Source organism: Grampus griseus (assembly GCF_964374135.1).
Source record: "Grampus griseus genome assembly, chromosome: 3".
Classification (NCBI taxonomy): Eukaryota; Metazoa; Chordata; class Mammalia; order Artiodactyla; family Delphinidae; genus Grampus; species Grampus griseus.
The window spans coordinates 94,513,921-94,527,422 of NC_139019.1; positions in this window are offsets into that span (position 1 = coordinate 94,513,921).

Here is a 13,502-nt window from a genome sequence, read left to right on the forward strand (position 1 = left end):
ACACAATGGGTACAGCATCACGATCCTGTTGGGCACCTTCAGGTACTTCCTTGCCCTGCTGTAAGTGTGAGTGGACATGTGCACTAACCCTAGACTGAAAACGGTGTGACGATCAAGTGATTGGACCCCTTGGGAATGAAGGTTTGGTTCCTACCATTGGAAAAGCCACTAGACCTGCCGAGATTGAAGCGAATTTAGCATAAATGGTGGAGGAGGGAGGGGATGAGTTCCAGTTGTGGCCTTGAGATCACCTGCCATGTCAGGAACTGTAGTACCTCCCACTAAACTCCTTTTTCTGAGTTTCCTCTCAGAAAGAGAGGCACATAGGAAACGAAAGAGTTGCTGCTCCCTGAACCTTTACGGAGAAGCAGATCTTCCTTCACAGTGGTCTGTGGAAGCTGTGAAAATGTGCCTAGCTGGCCTCCTGGGCCCAAGCTGCTATGCTTAAAAGCCATCACCAAGGGAGGCCATGCTCTTCCTATGGGCTCTCCTCGCTGAGTCAGATAGGGAGACACAGAGTTCTGATGGCAGTCTCTGGGCTCCCGGACTCCCAACAGCTTTGTCAACCCTTGCACCGACTGCAGGGCAGTCTAGGACGCTTGCACCCAACCTCCTTTCCCTCTCTCCTTCACTCGAGGTCAGATTTATGTTGAGGTCTGATGACTCTCCCATTTTTCCCTGGCTCCCTGCCTATTTCCTTTCCCACAGGCATTTCCCCTAATAAAACCCTTGCACATTTCATCTCATCTTGGCATTTGGCATCTGCTTCTGGGAGGATCCAGACTTAACACCAAGCTGTGACTTTGTTCTGACAGACAGCTAACTTACTTGTCAAATCAGCTTGGAGATTCTGAGGCTTGTTTTCAGGCTTAGGTGGGCCAGACCGCAGATAGCTTTTTCTTCTAGGATTAGTTTGGCCCTGAAACTAAGGAGTTTCCTTTCTGGAGTTTCTGATTAAATGCCCTGAAGTTCAGCAAGGACTCTCCACTCTGGCTGGCTGGAACATGAATATCCCCCAGCCCTTTGTGAACTCTGGAATTATTCATCTTATAGCTTCCTGTTTTTTGTTTTGTTTTCTGGCTAACTTTGTGACATTTTATCCTATGCATGTGCAGCTAAGTATGCAGTAACTGACTCAAGGGACTCCTGTGCAAATTTCTCTGTACAACTACCTGATACTCTGATACTCTGCCGTATTCATACTAGACACCTCAGTCTCTTCAGACTCCAGGCTAGACAGCCGGGATAATTACAGGTGTTATGTCATTCGTGTCCCTTCTCTCAGAGAGGAATCACAAGCCTATACTGATTTTTGTTTAATATCTGAAAACAGTTGCTTCATAAACCTTACTCAATTTTCTAGTTGATTACCATAAGAGGGCAGTTACCACAGGAGGGCAAGGCTGGTTCCAGTTGCTTTATCATTTTTGGAAGTGGAATCCCAGCACCAGCAACACCCTTAGACCTGGGCAAGTAGAGCTCTCTCTCTGGCTTGTTCCTTAGAGGGTCCTGTGCTTTGGAAGACCTTTTTAGAACTTTTCAAGTCCTGTCTGCCCCTGCTGCCTGAGACCAGCTGAGACCACTAGCGCCATCCTGTGGGAGTGTCCCAAACCCAGACCAGGACCTTTGTGGGCTCTGGACCCTATTTCTCCCCTGCTGGATGCTCTCTAACCCTTACCTTGAGCATGGGCTTGACCGGAGCCCTGAGGAGCTCCAATGCAGGCATGTGGCTTGAGTGGTGCATTGTTTCCTGTGCCTGATGTGGTATTTCTTTTGCAAGATTACATGACATTGGGCTGCCAGAAAGTGCCGATATGCTGATTTTGGATGACTCTAACCCACATGAGACACAGTGTAAGTTCAGTTCTCTGGTCTACCACTGCCCCACCAATGACCCTTAGGCTTTATCCATGTATGTGGGCCCATGCATCAGTTCTCACATTTATATTCCAACTAGTCTACAGCACCAAAGCGGACAGCAGGGGAATAGCACATGTCCTTTATCCTTTGTGCCTGTGTTATGGGCACCCAGGGCAGTCTCCTCACCCCATCCCCAAGCTCTGTGCCATGTGCCAGGTAGTTTTCCATTGGTGGCTGCATCTATTTCCTCCAAGCACTTTTGAGACTATTGTTCTGCAGTGCCAATGGGCACTTTTCTGGGTATGTTCAGGAGGTGGAAAAGTAAGTCATGCATAATAGATCCATTCCAATATTTCTATAAGCAGGAGCTTTTTGATTCCTTCCACTACAGCAGCAGTTCTCAACATTAAAATCACTTGGGAAATTTTTAAAAATACCAATGCTTTGGTCTGTCATACAGAGTGAAGTAAGTCAGATTGAGAAAAACAAATACTGTATGCTAACGCATATATATGGAATCTAGAAAAATGGTACTGATGAACCTAGTGGCAGGGCAGGAATAAAGACACAGATGTAGAGAACGGACTTGAGGACACAGGGGAGGAAGGGGAGGCTGGGACAAAGTGAGAGAGTGGCATGGACATATATACACTACCAAACGTAAAATAGGTAACTAATGGGAAACAGCCACATAGCACAGAGAGATCAGCTCGGTGCTTTGTGACCACCTAGAGGGGTGGGATAGGGATTGTGGGAAGGAGGCTCAAGAGGGAGGGGATATGGGAATGTATGTATACATATAGCTGATTCACTTTGTTATACAGCAGAAACTAACACAACACTGTAAAGCAACTATACTCCAATAAAGATGTAAAAAAAAAAAAAAAAAAAAACAACGCTTTGGCCCCACCCCAGACTAATTACAGCAAAATTTCTGGGCATGGGGCTTCAGCATCTTTGTTTGGAAAACTAAGGTGATTCTAATGTACAGCCAGGGCTGAATCTGCTGCTCTCATTCTGGCATATCAGGCTCATTGACTCTAGGCTACTGCTGAGTTTAAGTTTCAATTAATTCTAATCCAGATCTTCAAGAAACATATTAAATAGGAAGTTTTCGATGAGAGCATCAGTATCATTAAATTTAACCTGATTCAATCTTATGTTTAATCTAACACCCTTAGAATCCATTCCCATATATGCTCCCCAGACTTCGGCTGATACAAAATAGAAAGATCCTACATGTGTAAGCCTTCCTGGAGAAGACCTGGCATCTCTTTGTCTGGGCTATTTTAGGATCTCATTTTGAGCCTGGAGGCAATGAGAAGTGGATGGGTGAGGTCTGCAGATAAGTATCCCTTTTCAAGGCAAATGCTCCAAATGAGGCAGAAAGGTTTTTCTGAAGGAGAGATGGTTTCCTCAGAGTAGAGAGCTGCTTCTACTGGTAAAGGAGGTTCTGTGAGAACTGCTGATTTGAAGTTCTCAGCTTTGTCTCTCCAAATAGCCCCATCCTATCTCAGCATCTCACTCCTTTCCAGTGTCTTTACCTTAGCATTAGAGACCTGGTAGTGTTACATATTTAACTGGCATTGCAACTCTGGGCCTAATCCAATCTATGTTGGTCTTGCAGCTAGATGAGATAAGGGCCTTCTTTAAGATAACCATAAGATTTTCTGACTGTCCACTTATACTTTGAGATGGGAGTTTAGATCCTTAATCTTTTTTTTTGAGGCATGGGGAAGGAGCTCTCTTTAGGACAGTCAGAAGAAGCCATAGTAATCCACAATCCTCATAATCACCATTGTCACCATAATAGCTAACTCCTATAGCCACTCCATCTCCCAGTGCCTTGCTTCCTACCTGTAATTCATTCTATGCCACCTTCGATGAGAATTTGAGTAAGCATTGTCCCCACAAGGAGGATATTCATGTGCTCTTCAAATATATGAGCTGCCCAATCCCATAGTCACATCTTGAGAATCTATTTCCTGGAACAATTCCTGACATAAGTATTGTATCAGGTCCCAAAACAAAACAGATCGCACAATCCATGGGTTTAACTGGCATTTAACAAAGGGGCTGTTTCTGGAGGTGTGGACAAAATTAAGGGAAGCAATAACGAATCATCACACATCCAAGAACTAGCAACCATGAGAAATCATTACCACACTTAGACCTGAAAGGACAAGAGGAAATGGTTTAGCCAGAGCCTAGGAAAGCTAGAGCTGTGGAAGAGAGCCACTCAACAGGAGTTGGGCTGTAGTGGAGCCCTTGCCAGACTCATAGTGCTGAAGTACAGAAGGAGGAAGAAGAAATACTTCAACTTCTCTCTCTTTTTGCCTTTTGATCTCCTGATGAAGCCTCCCATTGGTCAAACCCAATTGTACTCAAAAGTCAAGAGAGGCTGGCTGATGCTATTAGTAGAGATCAGCTCCCCAGGGCAAAGATTGGATTAGATGATGAGGAACTGAGAATAATTAGCCCAAGATACCAATCTCTTGCCAAAAATCTGCTACAGGAGCAGACCTTTATGAAATCTCTGTTGATCTTAGCCTTTGCTACTTACGAATTTATCTTTGGCTACTGAGGGGATGCTCCCAGGATATGGAGATTAAAAAAAAACAACAACATAGTGTTCCTGATCTTATTTTGATATTGTCAGTCCATGGGAAGGCTTCTCAGTGAGGTAGTAATAGAACCAGGAAGGGAAGTGAAATTATCCAGCTCCTAGCCTGCTGTTCAGTTCTCTACCTGAATTCCAGAACTTGCCCTGTTTTTCTTTTGTATGGTTTTCCTGGTTTACACAAATGGTGAAGCTGCATCTAATGCCAATAAGGGTCTTCTGGCTGAGTGAGATGCCAGTTATATGTCAGTGCTCAGTAAAACTCCTGCCTCCTCAAGGCATAGTAAGTGGAGTGGAGTGGTAATTTTAGAGAAGACACTGGAAAATTGAAGATGCAATTGGCAGGTCTGAGATCCATTTTTTTTTTAACATCTTTATTGGAGTATAATTGCTTTACAATGGTGTGTTAGTTTCTGCTTTATAACAAAGTGAATCAGCTATACGTATACATATATCCCCATATCTCTTCCCTCTTGTGTCTCCCTCCCTATCCCACCCCTCTAGGTGGTCACAAAGCACCAAGCTGACTGAGATCCATTTTTGGGTGAACTTCATTTCTTTCCTACGGCTCATAAACTGTGTGACAAATAATAACCACTCTGAGAGTGCTTTCTGTGCATCCTTAGATAAAAATAGTGTTTGGCAATACGTAACATTTTCCCTGAGGTTTAGCTTTGTGATAGCTTCCTCCTTATAAGTATTTTATTTAAATCTTGAGGCAAGAATGACTATACTAAACTTTTTTTTTCAAGTATGGAAAAGACTGGTAATTGTCTTCCAATGTCCATTCTTTCTTTCTTCCTTTTAGTATTAGAAAGCATCCCATAGAATGTTAGAGAAAAATCTAGTTTTCCTTAGAGCCAGATATGGCCATGTGATTTCCTTTTCATTGGAATATGGACAAAAAAGACATGTGCAACACATCTGCATAAACTTCCTAAATAAAAACACTTGCCCCTCCACTTTCTGCCTTTTCCCTAACTGGGGCCAGGGTGCAGTTGAAGTGCTGGTGAGGCAGTTTTGAACATGTGGACAAAGACCGCCTCCCTGGGGGATGGATGATGTCACAGAAGAGAACCACCTGCCTATCTTGGAACCTCCACTTACCACTGGGCTATCATGTGAAGAAATAAATTTCTGTTTTGCTGCAGCCACTGCTTTTTTGGATCCGTTTGTTATAGCAGCTTAGCCTAAACCTTAATTAATAATGCATCAAGGCTTATTTCAAAGTCATACATGACAATTGACTGTTTTGTGCAAATTTGTCTGAGAAGCTCTCCTGTAATCCCTAACTTCCCATCTAAATAAACAGGTGACCAAATAACATATTTTATTGAAAATCAGATTTTGTATTAATTTTATGTGCTTAAATGGATACTGAAAAAAGAAATGAACATATATTTTTTTTTTTTTTTTTTTTTTTTTTTTTTTTTTTTTTTTTTTTTGCGTTATGTGGGCCTCTCACTGTCGTGGCCTCTCTCGTTGCGGAGCACAGGCTCCGGACGTGCTGGCTCAGCGGCCATGGCTTATGGGCCTAGCCGCTCCGCGGCATGTGGGATCTTCCCGGACCGGGGCACGAACCCGTGTCCCCTGCATCGGCAGGTGGACTCTCAACCACTGCGCCACCAGGGAAGCCCTGAACATATATTTTAATATGTGTTTTTTGGTATTATTTCTAGGATGATTTTCTCATTCATGTGTTTTGCTTCCTCTCCTTTTTTTTAAATCACTATTTTCCATACTTACGGTTCCCACACTGGTTGCACACCAGATTGTGTGCAAGATACAACAGAGAAAACATTCATGACTTTATCCTCTTCTTCTTTACAGTTGTTCTCAATTATTCTATGTGAATTGTCAAAGTCAGGAAGTATATTTTCCAATTTAGGAAAGAGGGTTGGTTTATACACTGTTGATCTTCATTTTAAACACATTAACTTAGTGAATGTGATTAAAATATAATATGCAATGTGACAGAGTAGGAGAAATAAAATTCTTGGGAACTAATAATTTGAACCCCATTACTCATTGTTCAAACACTTATTGAACATATAATGCTGTGAGGGTGTGGACTCAGTGTTTCATTAACACTCAAGCCATGGTTTCTAAGGGAAATGCCTTTAATGAATTGAAGGGAGGAGAGTGATTTGCACATTTCTTGTATAAAACGATAAGTGATGGAGTAAAGGCTTCTGTAAAACAGCATCTCAAGAGAGCTCCTGATGCATTCTCCCACAGCCTGTCACTAAAGTACCTAGTCGGCTTTGAAAAGGATTTTTAAAAACCACCAAAAGTTAGGAGTAACAACTATTGATAGCATTGGAGGAGTTTCTAGTTACAACTAGTTTCATGCAGTCAGAAACAGGGCAAACCTGCCTGACTGGAAATACACAGGAAGCCCTCTGCCCTGCCCCTGCCTGAATATCCATGTGCAAAAAGAATGAAATTGGAATCTTACACCACAAAAAAAAAAAGAACCCTCAAAATGAATCAAAGACCTAAACAGAAGAGCTAAAAACATAAAACTCATTGAAGAAAACATTGGAGAAAGTCTTTATGACATTGGATTTAACAGTGAGTTGAGGAAGGTATCCAGGGAATGACATGCTGCATCAGAGGTGGTATTATTGCCACAGATAAAGCATTTTAAGTGGGGATAGAGACATGAGGCAGCAAAGCCCTTGGGCATTAGAGTTTCCTGAATCAATATTCAGTGTCAGAGAACTGGATCATGGGGCTGGTGGTAGTAGGGGCAGGGAGTGGAGACTTGACTTCAGCCAGGTGGTTCCCTGTATTAGACCCACTCTCACCATCTATGGGTGTTTAGGACTCTCGATTTCACTCTCTATCTACTTGGACAAATTTCTTTCTCAGTACTAAGCCTGGATACTATCCTGGTCCAAGTCCCAAGACTGGATAGATTTTTCCTTTTGTGCAGCTATATTGTGGGGGGAAACACTTGATAAATTCTCCAAGAACTAAAGAGAAAAATGACTTAAGATAAAAATAAAGAGAAAGAGCACAATAGATAAAGAAGAAAAAATGACAGTGATTCAAGCTAAGAATTATGGATGCTTCTGATGAAGGGAAAAAAAACAATTGAAACAAAAGAAACAAGAATTGAAAACATAAGTCTATAAAACTTTCTTAAAGAGAAAAAACTGATTACAAATCTCAAAGGAATAACAATATTCTAAATTTTAAAAAAACCTGTGAAAGAGGTTTGCTCTTAAATATATCCTAGCAATAATTTTTGAATTATGAAGATAAAGAAAAAACTCCTATATGTATCCTGACAGAAGCATAATAGAATTTCATACAGGACATTTTCTATAGTGTGTTAGTTTGGGTCTTCCAAGAAGCAGACTCCAGGATGGAATTAGATATGGAAAGGATTTACTGGGGGAAATGACTGTAAAAAGAAAAGGGCAGGGAGCCAGAGGTGGTAGGGAGAGCCTTCAGACTGTGATGCTGGTCTGACCTCTTTGTAGGAGGGAGGGAAGAGAAGAGGGCTGGAGAAGAAGAGTCCCAGACTGCAGTGCCATGTTAAGAAAATGTCTGGCAGACCAATGAGAAGCCCTCCAGCCAAAATTGCCTATCAGTAGAGTCCTTCACCAGACTTTCATTAATGTCCCTGCCATGCTTGTCATTCATTGGCTGGGAACAGCCTACAGGGTGCATGGCCTCAGTGTTAACACTGTGGTAGACTCAGAGCAGCACCTGAGGCTGTCAGTCACTTGCACTCACTGAAGGGGGAGATGGGACTGATGTACATTTTCAGGGCCACCGAATGCAATCAGCCACAACCCTACACCTGAGGACCACAGATGATAAGTATCAACAATCTAAAAGTTTATTAGGCACATATAAGCAAGATTTAGTAAAGACAACAAAAGAAGTTTAGAGACCCAACCAGGCTCTATAAGAGAAGGGTACAATTTGAAATTGAAAGTTGAAATCACTTATTGATCCATGGGCTGCCTAATGGATGTTACATTAGCAGACATGAAAACAACATGAATCGCGTCATACACCTCCACCAAAGCTCTTGGTGTGACCAGGCTCATTGTCAATGAACAGTCATATTTTGAAAGGAAACTTTTTTTCTGAGAAGTAGGTCTTTATTTTAGTGGGCTTAAAAATTCAGTAAACCCTGGCTTTGTTGTTCCTGTGTTGCTGAGCACAAGCAGAGTAGACTTAGCATAATTCTTAAGGGCCCTAGGATATTTGAAGTTGTTAATAAACATTAGCTTCAACTTCAAGTCACTAGCTGCAAGGGAGTCAGACTGTCCTTTGAAGCTTTGAAGTCAGGCATTGACTTCTCCTCTCTAGCTATGAAAGTCCTAGATGACAACTTCTTCCAACAGAAGGCTGTTTCATCTACATTGAAAATCTGTTGATAATGTGTAGCCACCTTCATTCATTATCTTATAGCTAGATCTTCTGGATAACTTGCTTCAGCTTCTACATCAGCACTTGCTCCTTCACCTTGCACTTTGATGTTATGGAGACAGCTTCTGTCCTTAAACCTCATGAACCAAACTCTGCTAGCTTCAAATTTTTCTTCTGCAGCTGCCTCACCTATGTCAGTTTTGGTAGAATTGAAGAGAGTTAGAACCTTGCCCTGGATTGGGCTTTGGCTTGAGGGAATGTTGTGATCTTCTTTCCAGACCACTAAAACTTTCTCCATGTCAGCCATCAGGCTATTTCGCTTTCTAATCATTTATGTGTTCACTGGATTAGTACTTTTAATTTCCTTCAAGAACTTTTTCTTTGCATTCAGAACTGGCTCTTTGGTGCAAGAGGTCTGGCTTTTGGCCTATCTTGGCTTTCGACATGCTTTCTTCACTAGGCTTAATCATTTCTAGCTTTTGATTTAAAGTGAGAGATGTGCGATTCTTCCTTTCACTTGAACACTTAGAGGCCATTGTAGGGTTATTAATTGGCCTAATTTCAATATTGTTGTGTCTCAGGGAACAGGGAGGCCTGAGGGACGGAAGAGAGATAGGGGAACAGCTAGTCAGTGGGGTGGTCAGAAGACACACAACATTTATTGGTTAAGTTCACCTTCTTATGTGTATATGGTTCTTGGTGCCCCCAAACAATTAACAACCGTAACATCAAAGGCAACTGATCACAGTTCACCATAGCAAATATAATAATAATGAAAAAGTTTGAAATATTGAGAGAATTACCAAAATGTGACATAGAGACACAAAGTGAACAAATACTGTTGGGAAAATGGTACCAATAGATTTGCTTGATGCAAGGTTGCCACAAAAATTCAATCTGTAAAAAATACAGTATCTGTGAAGTGTAATAAAGCAAAGTGCAATAAAACAAGGTATGCTTGGGCTTCCCTGGTGGCACAGTGGTTGAGAGTCCACCTGCCGATGCAGGGGACACGGGTTCATGCCCCGGTCCGGGAAGATCCCACATGCTGCGGAGCAGCTAGGCCCGTGAGCCATGGCCGCTGAGCCTGCGCGTCCGGAGCCTGTGCTCCGCAACGGGAGAGGCCACAACAGTGAGAGGCCCGCATACCGCAAAAAGAACCCAAACAAACAAAAAAACAAGGTATGCTTGTAGTCTTTTACTCCAGCATAATATTCATTTTTCAAAAGGATTCATATTTTTTCCCTAGCAGTTCATTTGTTAAATTTGCAAAGTAACAGGTATAATTACAAACACTCGTGGACTAAAACACCCAGAGAGTGACAATAAGTTCTAAGCTAATGTTGCCTGCATAGTCTTGGATTTTAATAAGTAATAGCTCTTGATCACCATCAATAATAAAATCTTACTATTACGCTTAGTTTTATAGTACTATGTGTTTTTATTGTGGTGAGATATACAAAATGTTATCTTTATCTTTTTAACTATTTGTAAGTGTATAATTCAGTGGCATTAAATATATTCACAGTGTTATGTAACCACAACCATTATCTACACTTAAAACTTTTCATCATCCCTAGCAAAAGCTTTGTACCCAGTAAACAATACCTCTTCTCCCCCTCACCCCAACCCCTGGTAACCTCTAATCTATTTTCTGTCTCTGTGTATTTGCCTCTTCCAGGTACCTCATATAACTTCATACCATCATACAATATTTATCCTTTTGTGTCTGACTTATTTCACTAAGCATGATGTTTTCCAAGTCCACTTATGTTGTAGCATACATCAAAATTTCAATCCTTTCTATGACAATAATATTCCATTGTATGTATATACAATGTTTTGTTTATATATTCATCTGTTGATGGACATTTGGGTTTTTTCCACCTTTTGGCTATTATGAATAATGTTGCTACAAACATTGGTATATGAATGTCTTTTTGATTCCCTGTTTTCTATTTTTATGGATATATACTTAGGAGTGGAATTTACTTGGTCATATGGTAGTTCTATGTCTACTCTTTTGAGAAACCACCAAAATGTTTTCTACAGAGCATCATTTTACATTCCCTCCAGCAATGCATGAGGGTTCCAATTTCTCCACATCCTTGTCCACACTTTTTGTTTTTCATTTTTGTTTTTGATTTTTATTATAGTTATCCTAGCAGATATGAAGTAGTGTCTTATTTTGGTTTTGATTTGCATTTCCCTAATGACTAATGATGTTAAGCATCTTTTTAAGCTTATTGGCCTTTGTCTATCTTCTTTGGAGAAATGTCTATTCATGTCATTTGACTATTTTTGAATTGGGTTGTTTGTTTCTTGTTGTTGAGTTCTTTATATATTCTGGATATTAATCCTTAATCAGATATATAATTTTCAAATATCCTCATTCTGCAGGGTTTTTTTTACTATCTTGACAGTATCCTTTGATGTACAAAAGTACTTAGTTTGTTGAAGTTCAGTTTATTTTTCTTTTGTAGCCTGTGCTTTTGTTGTCATATCCATAAAGTCATTGCCAAACCCAACATTATAAAGACTTTCTCCAATGCTTTCTTTTATAAGTTTTATATTTTTAGCTCTTACGTTTATGTCTTTGATCCATTTTGAGTTTATTTTTGTATGTGGTGTAAGGTAAGGTTCCAATTTCATTCTTTTGCATGTGGGTATCCAGTTTTCCCAGCACCATTTGTTGAAAAGGCTGTTCTTTCCTATTGAATAGTCTTGGCACTCTTGCTAATGTGATGGTTCAACCATTATAATGGTTTATTTCTGGGCTCTCTATTTTATTCTATTCTATTGGTATATATGTCTATCGTTATGCCAGTACCACACTGTTCTAATCACTTTAGCTTTGTAGTAAGTTTCAAAAGTGAGAAGTGTGAGTCCACTAGCTTTTTCTTTTTCAAGATTATTTTGGGTATTTGGGGCCATTTGCAATTTAATATAAATTTGAGGACTGGCTTTTCTGTTTCTGTGAAATAGGCTGTTGGAAGTTTAATAGGGATTGTGTTGTATGTATATCACTTTGGGTGACCTTGACATTTAAACAATTTTAAATCTTCCTATTCACGAACATGGAATGGCTTTCCATTTATGTAGGTCTTCTTTAATTTCTTTCATCAGTGTTTTGTAATTTTCAGCATACAAGTCTTTCACCTCCTTGGTTAGATTTATTCCTAAGTATTTAATTCTTTTAGGTGCTATTGTAAATAGAATTACTTTCCTAATTTCATTTTCTGATTATTCATTGCTAGTGTACAGAGACACAACTGATCTTTGTGAGTTGATCTTATATCCTGCAATTTTGCTAAATTTATTTATTTATTTTTTTAACTGTAATAACTTTCTTGTAAATTCTTTGGGATTTTCTATATGTAGGATTATGTCTTCTGCAAAAAGAGATAGTAGGTTTATCTCTTCCTTTCCGATTTGCATTTCTTTTCTTTCTTTTTCTTGTCTAATAGCTCTGACTAGAGTTTCCAGTATAATGTTGAAGAGCTGCAATGAAAGCAGGCATCCTTGTCTTGTTCCTGATCTCAGGGAGGAAAGCTTTCAGGTTTTCACCATTGCATATGATGTTAGCTGTGGGTTTTTCATAAATACTCTTTATCATGTTGAGGATTTTTCCCCTTTATTCCTAGTTTTCTGAGAGCTTTTATCAATTAAAGGGTATCAAATTCTATCAAATGCCTTTTCTGCATCGTTTGAGATGATCGTGTAGTTTTTTTTCTTTGTTTTATTCATGTTCTATTCCTTTGTTCTATTACATCAATGGATTTTCTTATGTTGAACTAGCCCTGCATTCTTGGGATAAATACCACTTGGTCACGGTGAATAATCCTTTTAATACTCTGTTGGATTTTGTTTGCTAATATTTTGTTGGCTATTTTGCATCTATATTCATAAAGATAGTGGTCTGTCATTTTCTTTTCTTGTGATGTCTTTATCTGGCTTTGTTATCAAAATAATGTTTTTATAAAGTGTTTCCTCCTTTTCAATTTTTTGGAAGGGTTAAGAAGGATTGGTTTCAATTCCTCTTTAAATATTTGGAAGAATTCACTGGTGAAGCCATCTGGTTCAGCACTTTTGTTTGGGGGGAGGTTTTTGATTATTTATTCAATCTCTATTTTCTATTTCTTTTTGAGTCAGTTGAGGTAATTTGTGCGTTTTGAAGAATTTGTCATTTCTTTTGGGTTAACTACCTTTGTATTATTCTGTTATAATCCTTTTTACCTCTGTAAGATGGATAGTAATGTCCCCACTTTCGTTTCTGATTTTAGTTATTTGCATCTTCTCTTTTTTCCTTGTAATTCTAGCTAAAGGGTTGTAAATTTTGTCAATCTTTTCTAGGAACCAATTTTTGGTTCCATTGATTTTCTTTATTGTTTTCCTATTCTCTCTTTTGTTTACCTCCACTCTGATCTTTATTATTTCCTATCTTCAGGTTTAGTTTGCTCTTATTTTTCTAATCCCTTAAGGTATAAAGTTAGGTTATGGATTTGAGATTTTTCTTCTTTTTAAATATAGACATTTGCAGCTATAAATTTCCCTCTGAGCATTGTCTCATTGGTTGCCATAAGTTTTGGTATGTTGTATTTCTGTTTTCACTTAACTCTAAATATTTTCT